The 11,750-nt window shown below is 41.5% G+C and overlaps 1 long non-coding RNA gene across 1 annotated transcript in view; it reads right to left on the bottom strand.

The window, feature by feature from the left end:
• Window positions 1-856: 856 nt before the first annotated feature.
• Window positions 857-11,750, bottom strand: part of LOC140508617 (uncharacterized) — a 46,661-nt gene continuing 35,767 nt past the window's right edge. The window contains exon 3 of the long non-coding RNA XR_011968482.1: window positions 857-2,032. This is a non-coding gene — a long non-coding RNA (uncharacterized lncRNA). The remainder of the gene's footprint in view (window positions 2,033-11,750) is intronic.

The raw sequence follows: 11,750 nt of genomic DNA, 5'->3' as shown, positions 1-11,750 counted from the left end.
CCACCCTTCCCCAGAGTATTTGGAGCTCATTGGATGGGGTCCCTCATACGTATTAGATTAGGTAGTAGGACTTGGAGCAAAGCAGAGGAGAGGATGGGTTGCAATTCCTCCCCACCGCCCATTCTTTCCTTGGGATCCTCCAGTGCACCACCTGCCTCATAGAATAACTACCCCGGGATCCTGCAGGTAGAGTTGTACCAATAAAGTAGTCAATATAGCCTGCCCTCCCTTAGGGCCAGGAAAGGGCTATTGCCCCCTCTTCCAGTATTCTATCATGGGAATTCACCTGCCCTCCCCCCCCCATCGTCACAGGAATGAGGACCACATAACCTTTCTCCCATCATGATTACACCCCTGGTTCTTTGCTCCCCTATACACACACTCCAGCTGTTTTGACCCCAGGTGCAAAGGGCCTTAGTTGTGGCTCAGTGATAGAAAAATCAGATGATCAATTAATTTGGAATTATGGTTCCTTCCCTTCCCTCATCCTCAGGTGTAAAATTGGGGGTGGAGTACCTCTCCTGATCCACAGACGGGGTTGTATGCGGGAAGGGCAGTTTATAATGCACGTATACTTGAGGTACCGAACAAATACAATTAACATTCCTAAGGGGAAAGAAAAGACTAGGGTGGAAAAAAGGAAACAGAAGGAGCCCCACCCCCCACCCCAAAAGAACGTAAACTCCTTGGGAGGAAGGACTTTGATTTTTGTCTCTACCCTCAGTGCCTGGCACAAGTACAGTCCAAACAGATTTGTGTTGGATTATTATTTTTATTAACATTATTAAGACTTCTATGACTACAACAATTCTGGCCCTCAAGGAGCTGACACACCACCAAGGGAACATCACTTACAAACACAGAAGTCAGTACAGTATGTACACACAGACTGAAGGAAAGTTATTTCAATAGAGACACAACATTGACCAATGCAGGACTCAGGAGGTGGGTGGGGAGCAGTTAGGAGTTGTCCAAGGAAAGGCAGAGGTGAAGAGAGAGGCCTAAGATGGAATGGTGTGTGCAGGGAATAATTAATGGGTCCATTTGCCAGACCAGAGAGGGAAAGATGAAAGGGTTAAAGGAAGTTAGAGGATTTTAAGTGGCAGGTTAAGTTTTATATTTTATCCCTCAGGTAATGAGGAGTCACTTAAAATTTGGGGGCAGAAGAATGACATGATCCAATTTTTAAAAAAAATATATTAACTTAAAAGCTATTCAGAGGATGGATTGGTTGAGGGCGAAAGCCAGAATCAAGGACAGCACTGATGTCATTGTCATACAATAACCCAGGTGAAAAGTAGCAAAGAGGCTGTAATGATGGGAACAGAAGGGAGGGACGTCAGAGACGGTGAATTGATAAGCCTTCAAGACCCATTTGATATGGACTGAGGGAGAGGCAACAGTTAAGGATGACTCCAGGGTTGCAAACCTCAGTGACTGGAGGGATGGTGGTACCCTCAATAGAAATAGGGAAGTCTGGAGGAGGGATGGGCTTATTAACTCTTGAGAAAGGAGGGAGCACAGGTGCTGATTGATGACCAAGGTGCTCCCCTACTCAGAAATCTTCAGTGGTTCCCAATTACCTCTAGAACTATGTGTCATGGTTTTCCAGATGTTAATACTCAAGCCACAGAATTTTATTTCCAATCAATGCTGCCTTTACAACATCTGAGGTTGACAGGCTTCTGCCTCCCATAATTCCAGTGTTGGCCAAGAGTCAGGATTCTGATCAGGTACAAGCCTTCCTCCAAATTGAGCTGCTCAAAGCTCCCAGCAGATTGGAGTTCTGCGACCAAGTGCTGACTGGTGGCTTTCAGAACCCAGACGTACATGTAACCAGGAATGAGATGAAACCAGAGGACAGATGAGGCGCCTGCTCCACCTCCCCAGCACAGCCTTCATCAGGAAGGGAGGTTCAGGAGCGAGGCCCTGGGAATACAGATGAGCCAGATAGAGAATCCATCAGAAGCTCTTCCTTGTTTTTCATGAGGGAATAATTGCCAGTCCTGAGGTTGCTCTTCCACTGGGGTATCTGGCTTCGAGAAAAACAGTCATCAGGTTTAAGACAAATAGTCACCCCTACCACGCCTGGGATGTGACAATAGTGGGGGCACATATGACCATCTGACTTAAATAATCATTTTCCCTTCTCTCCTTTTCCCATATCTCTTTCCTTACTCAGTTCTATTTGTCTCAAAGGTCATCCATGACTTTCTGGATCCAGTTCAATGATGGATTATATTAATCCATTAAAGTGGACTCTATGTATCAGGTCATGTGCTGGGTGGGTACTAAGTAAACAAAGTATACAGGTTTCACTCTCAAGGATTCTGAAATAATGAACATAGTCATTTATCCCCTTAAATTCATTCTGGGTTTCATTTTCCTCAAATGTAAAATAAGTAGGTTAGATTAAATGACCTCTAAGTTAGTGACCCTGTGACCCTATCACTGTTAATTACCTCCAGTTTATCCCACATAACTATATTCTATCCTATATATAATTTGTTTGTACCTGGGTTATTTGCTTTGGTCTCCCCTACTAGACTATAAGCTCCTTGAGAGCAAGAACTGTCTTTTGCCTTTCTTTCTATCCCCAGCTCTTAGCACAATGACCGGCATACAGTAGGTGCTTAATAAATGTTTATTGACTAACTGACTAAAATGAAGACCCATCTTTTAAAATTTGTCATCCTTCTAATGATGCTGTGTGACTGCTCTTTACAAAACCCTTGTTTCTGTAAAAGTGAAATTGTGCGTTCTGGGTCAAGCCTGACTCACTTCTGGTTGGTGAAATGAAATGAGACGCTCATTGACTTTCTGACATTTAACCAAAGTTGACTTACCAATAGCATGGAAGGGACATTCAGTACTGGTTCATTTAAGCATATTTCATGTGCCTCTGCATTTGCCACAATGGTGAACCTAGTCAGAGGCATTTGTCAAGCCTAAGGCTCCTCTAATGCTTTTTGACCAGAGGACAGCAGGAACCCCTATGCCTTAGTGGTTCGAGCCTTAGTATCCGGAACCAATTAAGTCTTGAAAATAGCTTTGTTACCATTTAGGAGGAAGCTAGCTTAAATTACATTAGAGCCTTTGTTCAAGGCTGTTCCTATCACACTGAGGATTGCCGAAGGGCAATGGAGAGTTCCTTGGTGGGTCTAAGCAAACAGTAACACATTAAAAATAAGGAATGACACAGGAAAAACAGCATAAAGGATGTCTTCAGAGAAATGTATAATGGCTAACACATATATATTGTTTTAAGATTTGCAAAGCACTTTGCAAATATTATCTCACTTGATCCTCACCCTAACCCGGGCAGGTCCCCATCTTACAGATGAAGAAACTGAGACAGGCAGAAGCTAAGTGACTTATGAAGGGTCACCTATCCAATAGGTATGTGGAACCAGATTTGAATTCAGATTCTGACTCATGTCCAACACTGTATTCACTTACTACATGGCACAGCAAGAAAATGCTGGGAGGGGGAAGAAGAGAAAGAGGAGGAGGAGAGGAGGAAGAAGAAAAAGGAAAAGAAGAAGGAAGAGGAGGAAAAGGAGAAGATGAAGAAAAAGAAGGAGGAGGAGCAGATTTATATAGCATTTTAAGATTTGAAAAGTGGTGTAGATCTATCTTATTTGATCCTCCAAATAACTCTGTGAGGAAGGTACTTTTTTATTATTATCTCCATTTTATAGATGAAGAAACCAAGGCTGAGAGATGTTAAGGGACTTGTCCAGGGTCACACATCCATTAAACTATGAGCTCCTTGAGAGCAGAGATGGTCTTTTACCTTTTTTGTATCCCCAGCATTTAGCACAGTGACTGGTACTTAGCAGGCACTTAATAAATATTCATTGACTGACTGTGTGTCTATGACAAGATTAAACTCAACAGAAAATGAGAGATAATGAATTGGGAGACTATGTGTCCCACTGGTATTTATGCGCTGTCAAGAGAACCAGAGGAAGATCCACAGAATGGTGAGCAGACCTCCTGTGGTGGATTCATGGGAAGCTATGAATGAAAATTACCCAGGCTAAGCAAAGTGATGGGGTGGAGAGATTTGAAACAAGTGTTACTAGGGAGATGGTGGTGGGCAGAGCCAATGTCTGAAAAAGCTTCATCTGGAAGGAGCCACCAAGCTGAGTTGGGACTTAACAGAAAATACAGATTTCAACAGAGGGTAAGTGATGGAAAGAGGGGACAGAGAGTCTAGGCCAAGCCTGGGAGACCCAAGAGCAAAAAGACATGGCGGCCAGAGAGGGTAAGATAACAGAGCATTAAACAGTTGTTTCGGCTGGAACAGAGAATACATAAAGAAGAATGTTAGAAAAAGGTTGAAAAGGTAGGTGGAAGCCAGATTATAGAGAGCCTTAAATGTCAGGCTGAGGTGTATATATTTTATTCAGCAGGCAAGAGGGAACCACTGAAGGGTTTTAAGCAGAGGAGTGATGGGATGAATATGAAAGATTAGGGAAAATTACTCAGGCAATGGTTCAAGTTAATTCAATAAGATTTATTCAGTGGCTACTGTGGGCAAGACATTCTACTAGGTACTGGGAATAACAAAGAAAAAGACAAAAACAAAACTGTTCCTGAACTTAAATTCTACTAGAAAAAGACAGTAAATTCACAGACATGGATATGCCGAGAAAAATACAAAGAAATATGGTGGAAGAGAGAAAAAGAGACCCCATGGAATTCTGAAAGGTAGAAGTGAGGATAAAGAGCATTCCGAGCACAGGAGACAGCCTAGGCACAGAACCTGGAGATGGAACCTTGTATACAGAGAGCAGCAAGTAAGCCCATTTGGTCAGAATGTAGGGTATGGGGAAAAGTGATGTAAGGAGTCTAGAAAAAGGCTAGAGTCTGATTGTGAGGTCTATAAATGCCAAAAAGAGGAGTCTGTGCTTTATCTTAGAGCCAGTAGGGAGCCACTGAAGGTTCTTGAGAGAAGATCATGGACAGATATGATCAGAACTGTGTGCTTCAGGAGGATAATTTAGGTATGTGTGTGCAGGATAGATTGGAGAGGGGAGAGACTAGAAGCACAGAAACAAGCTTCAAGGTTACTATAATAGTCCAGGAGCAAGGTTATAAGAGCCTGAACTAGAGGTAGCAGCCAGAGCAGAAAGGTGGGGATGGATATAAGATAAATAGGACTTGAGCTACTCTGTTGCTAACCTGTAAGGCTGTTGCTTGGTAGTGCAGTAGATAGGGTCCCAGGCTTAAAAGCAGAAAGACTTGAGCTCAAAAGCTTCCTAAGATACTTCCTAGATGTGTGACCCTGGGCAAGTCCCTTAACCCTGTTGGTCTCAGTTTCCTCATCTGTAAAATGAGCTGGAGAAGAAAATGGCAAACCACTCCAGTATCTTTTCCAGGAAAACAACAAATGGGGTCAGGAAGAGTCAGAAACAACTCAACAACAAAAGGTCTTTGAAGACAGGAACCTGGGTGTAAAAATCACTCTCTCTCTCCTGCAAGTTCTCACCTGATTTTAAAGACAATGGACAAGGACAGGGGTTTGGGTAGGGATAGAATCAGAAGTTAATGTGATATAAACCCAAAAGATAGAAATAAAAAGTTTGATTTTTTTAAAAAACAGAAACAAATCCTGTTTTGACACAAATCCAGTCAAACTATTCAGAGACCAAGTCTCATGAGTGGCTAGCATCCCAGGAAGATGAGGAGCTCAGGAGCCCTCAGCTTTGTTCTGTCAAAACCACAAAGCCCCATACAATAGCAAGGATACAAGAGACTGAAGACCCAGAGCAAAGTAGACACACCGGTGTATAGGCGATAGAGACTACTATATAAAGGAGCCAAACTCATTGGATAGCAGAGACCAGGCAAACTCCGACTCTGTCCTTGTCCAAATAATGCTTTGCTCTGACTCCCCAGGAAAGCTGGAAAGGAGCTGGGCAGAATCACTTCTGTATAGGGAATATATACATAATCATATAAATGTATATATATATACACATACACAATCACTTGTATGAATGTATATATATGTTTATATATATATGTAATATATATCACTTGGATAGGGAAAGCAGCAATCTGCTTCTGGATGGGGGGATGGAAAGGGAGGGGAGAAGGCAGCTGATCTGAGCTGATGTGATCTGAGGCAGCTGAACCACGTGGGAAGCAGTTTCCAACCTTCCTCTGCTTTGTAGCACAGCCCCAAAGCCCCTCTGCCTGGGATCAACAGTCTCCAGCCACTGGGGCTCCAAGCCATCTCAGAATAAGACCCCGCTATCCTAGCACTTAGAGCAGCAAGGTGCCTTCAGAGGCCATCCTCTTCATTCTACAGGTAGGAAAACTGAAGCTGAGAAAGCTTAAGATGCCCCTTTAGGTAATGTGCTGTTTTGGCATTCATGGAGTTCACAGTCTGGGGGGTGGGGGGTTGACGCAAACCTAAATATTGAGAATACGCAGTACCACACAAATGCATTAGAGAGAAACAAGCAAAGCAGGATTCTGTATGAGGGGGCTCCTAGGGTGGAAGCTGTCCCCTTGTATTTTCGTCTTTGCTCCCCAGGGCTAAAGTGGCCCCACCAGAGAAGCACCAATTTGTCCCACTGCTAGAACCAGTTGAATTAGGACCACTTGAGGCAGCAATGTGAATAAAACAGATCTGAATAAAACAAAACAAATTCCTACATTTTGACAACAAAGGCTTCTCCCCTGGGAAGAACAAGGGATAGGGATCATGTGGTAAATCAACATTCATAATAGGGAGGGGGAAAGGACAAAACCCACGAACAAGATTTATATTTTCAAATGAGATTTATTAAGGATACTCTTGATAGCTGATAGAAGTTTCAACTTGGGAAGGAGATGAAGGGAAAGGGATCTTTTTTACTGTAAATCTCTAAATCTATATCGCAGGTGGGATGGTGATATGGCAACCCTTCCAAAGATGGCTTCCCCTCAAAATTTTACAAAAATGAATGTTGAAAACTATCTGTACATGTAATTGCAGGTAAATGATACTATTAAGAAAAAATACTAAAAATAAACACAAAGATGGCTTCCCAGTTTTCCCCATTCATACAGTAAAAGTCCCATCTTCACTGTGTATTAGGTGTAGCAAGAATGCTCTGGCCTCACTTTCCCAAAGTGAGATTGGGAAATCATTTCCCCTCAGTGCTTCAGAGTACCCTGAGATTCTTGCAGTGTCTTTTCACTAAAGCCCCCACCAGTGATGGCCCCCCTCCCACTGTTAGCCATCAGTGACTCCTCAATTCCATTTAACCACTTAACTCCAATTAGCTTTACAAAGGGATATTTACTTCAAAGCTACACCAAGAACGAAGTCACATGGTTAGCAGACTGTAACTCATTATCAAAAGTCTTAATTATTTCTATCACGTCATCCATCATGACTCTCTTGGAAGCAGGTTCCCCTGGTTCTTCCACGTGGGAAAGAGTATCAGCGACATTCTGTGTGTGCTCCAATCCCTCATTATATAAGCATGCTCCCTTGTTTTTGTCAGTAATTCCAGGGCAGTGATTGGTAAGAAAGGTAAGTATTTTCTGTTACTTCCTTTCCTAGGTCTGTGCTTTGAGATTTTTAAGCATATATTTGTCTAGTGAGGCAAAGGGAAATGAGGAGACACCATGACTCATCCCCTGGCTGAATTTGAGACTGTTCTCACAGAGATAGAGCTCTGTTCTTCCTAGCCTTGGCTGGACTTCCCAGAAACTCTTTCCTGCATAGGTGATCATGAGCTCACATAAAGAATGAAAGTCCCGGATAAGAACTCACTGTTTGACAAAAATTGCTGGGAAAACTGGATAACAATGTGGCAGAAACTGGGCATAGACCAATGCCTGACACCATACACAAGAAAAGTGCACATGGATACATGATCTAGGTATAAAGACTGATACTAAGAATGAAGGTCCCAAAGTTTATTCATGGTCTGAATTTCTGATTTAACTCTTAACTCTCATGCCAATCTCCAGAGTGAAGCAAACTGTGAATATGGTGAACAGCTTAACATTTGCTCAAGGCATTTTGTTCAGTCTTTCATGTGTTGAGATTTTGTGCTTCTATGTCTTACATGAAATGAGCTATCAGGGAATCGTCCAGAGGAAGAATAAATCCTAACACCAGGGGCCACATAATAAGTGCTTAACGTTAGTTAATGTTGTTAGACTATTGTTACCAACCAGGAAGATGTAAGGCTTCTTGGAGGAGAAGGCATTTGAATTAAACTTTAGTGAATGAGCAAATTTAAAATGGAAAGAAGCCAGAGGGCATTCCAGACACATGGAACAGTATGAGCAAAGGTCTAGAGGCAGAAAAGTAGAGGGCATATTAGGGAAACAAAGTCAGCCATAAGGACAAGCTCACTTGAACAATCAAAAAGGAGATGGAAATTTTTTAACTGAAGAACCAGTTGAGCAGGATGAGGATTAGGAAGGAGTCTGGTTGGAGAAAACCAAAAGGCTTTTGAGAACAGAGGTCTGTGGAAAAAATAAAGCTTAGGCTCTCAAGCCTTAGTGCAGCCCGAGGATGTCCTGGGAAGAAGGACTGGGAATTTGTTCACCTCTGTCAGTCAAAAACTAAGCCATCTTTCATGAACTAATCAAACACTGTTTCTCCCTGGTTCCACTACACAGGCTATAAGAGATTTTCTCCTCCTACCTCTCTGCCTTAGTCCTTACAGATTTTCATCTCTATTTCATTTATATACATGTGTGAATGCCTTTTATTCCCCTTTCCTAGATTGTATGCTCCTATTGACACACAGTAGGTGTGCACCTACTGCACAATAGATGATCTATAAACTTTTTTCATGTGAAAACAATTTTCAACATATTTTTTAATTTTTGAGTTCCAGGTTCCCTCTCTGCCTTCCTTCTCTCCACCTTCCCTGAGACAATAAGCAATTTGATAAAGGATATACAGATTCATAAATTTTTGAATGATTCTGGGCAGAGATCACTTTGTTTTCTTCGCATTCCTTCTAGCACTTAGCATGGGATCCTGCATATAACTCTTCTGCAGCTAAGATTTCATGGACAAAGACAATTTCTGATGAGGAAATTCCCTCCACCAATGTAGATCAGCATCTGTTGTGTAAGAGAGAGTTGCCTTGTGGATAATGAAAGGCTAAATAACTTACCCATGGTCACATAGCTAGTGTGCATCAGAGACAGGACTCAAACCCAGGTCTCGCTACCTCAGGATTTCGGCCCTTCTCCACATCGCCTCTCTCCTAGATATAGGCTCTTGATTAATGTTTCTTAAATTTCATGGCTGAGAATGGTTGAGACAACTTGAAACTACATCATGTGAGGAATGATTGTCTTGGGTGAGGGTATGAAAACTGTCTTCAAATAGCGAAAGAGACAATAGTCCTGTTTGGTCCCAAAGGGTAAGAATAAAACCAATGGGTAAAAACTTCATGGAGACAGATGTCTCAGTGTTCGTTAGCATTAATTCAGTTCATGGTTTAATAAATTATGGTACTATACATTAATGAAACAAAATACTATAATACAATTAATATTAACAAGCATGAGGAACACAGAGTTATAGAAAAATCTTTACAAAATGATACCTAAATAAGCAGAACTGGGGGGTGGGGGGAATGGAGTATATTCTAACTGAAATCATATAAGAAGAAAAGCAAATGAGAATAAATGGCAAGGAAAAAAGAGAGAAAGACTCCTGATGAGGATTTAGAGGGAACAACTGGAAAATTGTTATAATACTTTTGGTAAAATTGGTTAATTCAAATGTAAATAGTTACTAAGCAAGTTTATTTAGGGATATTGATATTCCATTCAAAGTTTTTTATTAAATACTTAATTTTTTAAAGAGGAAATTAATTCAATTTCATTCTGTTGAGTGGAATTGAATTGGAAAATAATGGCAGCTTAACTGGAACTGGGTAAGGTGAAGTGAGTATTGAACTTGGGTAGGGGAGGGCTAATTCTGCATGGGTTCAGCCAATATACCAAACACAGTAAGCATTTAATTAAGGTTGGCTAATGACTTCAGCATTTGCAATAGAAGCTTAATAATCCCATATCAAGGAGACTAAACAGTGAATACCTGCCATGGGTGAGAAGTCAGACTCAGTACCTCTTTCTACTTCTAAAAGTCCAAGATTTTTATTATGGCAGGAGTATGGAACCAACATGAATCACTGAGTCTAGGTAACCTGGCTCAATGGGAGTTGGAGTGAGGGAAAGATCTTTGACCTTTGTTAATCATGTGGAAAATAACTCTCAGCTGGAATCAGCCTTACGTAATGTCAAGTTAACAAGCATTTATTAAGCACCTACTTTATGCCAGGTAACTGTGCTCAGTAAGGGAAATAAAAGAAAGGCAAAAAAAATTTTTAAAAACCAGCCACTGCCCTCAAGGAGAGGTCATAGTCTAATGGTAAAGACAAATGCAAACAACCATGTACAAACAAGATACATACAGGATAAATTGGAGATAATCTCAGGAGGAGGATGGATTAGGAAAGGCTTCTTTCAGAAAGTATTATTTTAGCTGGGACCTGAAGGTAGCCAGGGAAGCCAGGAGGCAGAGATGAGGGAGGAGAGAATTTCAGGCATGGGGGACAGCCAATAAAAATGTATGAAGTCAGAAGATATATTGCTGTAGGCAAAAAAACAGCAAGGAGACCATGGTTAGGGGACAGAAGAGGGAGTAATGTGTAAGAAGACTGGAAAAGTAGAAGGGGCTAGCTTATGAAAGGCTTTGGATGCAAAAGAGAACATTTTATATTTGGTCCTGGAGGTAAGATGGAGCCAATGAAGTTTCATTAATGGAAGGGATTAGAAAGGAGCATGGCATAGTCAGATGTATAATTCAGGAAGATCACTTTGGGGGTTTAATAAAGAATGGATTGGAGTAAAGGGAAAGACTTGAGGCAAGCAGACCCAATAGCTTGTTATGGTGGCAATGGTTATTCTTCAGTTGTTTCAATCATGTCCAACTCTTAGTGATCCCATTTGGAATTTTCTTGGCAAAGATACTGCAGTGCTTTGTCACTTCTCTCTCCAGATCATTTTACAGATGAGGAAACCGAAGCAAACAAGGTTAAGTGACTTGCCTGGGGTCACAAAACTAATAAGTGTCTGAGGCCAGATTTGAACTTAGGAAGATGAGCCTTCCTGACCCTAGGCCCAGTGCTCTGTACACTATGATGCCACCTAGCTGCCCTAGACCTCAGCAGACTATTGTCAGAGTCCAGGCATGAGGTGATGGGCATTTATACGAGAGCCATAGCTGTGTCAGTGGAGAGAAGATGTTACAAAGACAGAATCGCCTAGGTAGATGAATGTAAAATTATGTAGTTAGAGGACTCAGCTAATACTGTATAATGAGTCTGTCAGTTTCCAAGAAAGATGAGTAGGTAGAGAAACAGAGATAGACTAGGTCCAAATCACATAGAAAATCACTAATCCAATCTGATTAAATTCATTAAAGTTGAAAAGAAAGGGGGTTAATATTTTGTCAATTTCTTCAAATTCCTAATTTAGCAAATCAGTAATATCATTTAGTACAATTTTGCTCATACAGAGGCCCCACACTTCTTGGCGGTCATTAGGGAATTTTCCAGCTAATGAATGCCATCAAGGGAGAAAACGTACTGTAAGTGAAATAATCCTGGACCAGGCATCAGGAGCCTGGATTCAAGAACTCCCTCTGATGCCTATTAGCCATGTGATCTTGGACAAGTTGCTTTCCTTCACTGGTCTTCAGTGAC

The sequence above is a fragment of the Notamacropus eugenii genome, chromosome 5, assembly GCF_028372415.1.
Source record: "Notamacropus eugenii isolate mMacEug1 chromosome 5, mMacEug1.pri_v2, whole genome shotgun sequence".
NCBI classification, from domain to species: Eukaryota; Metazoa; Chordata; class Mammalia; order Diprotodontia; family Macropodidae; genus Notamacropus; species Notamacropus eugenii.
Note: the sequence above shows the minus strand (reverse complement) of the source record. Positions and strands in the feature narration are given on the sequence as shown.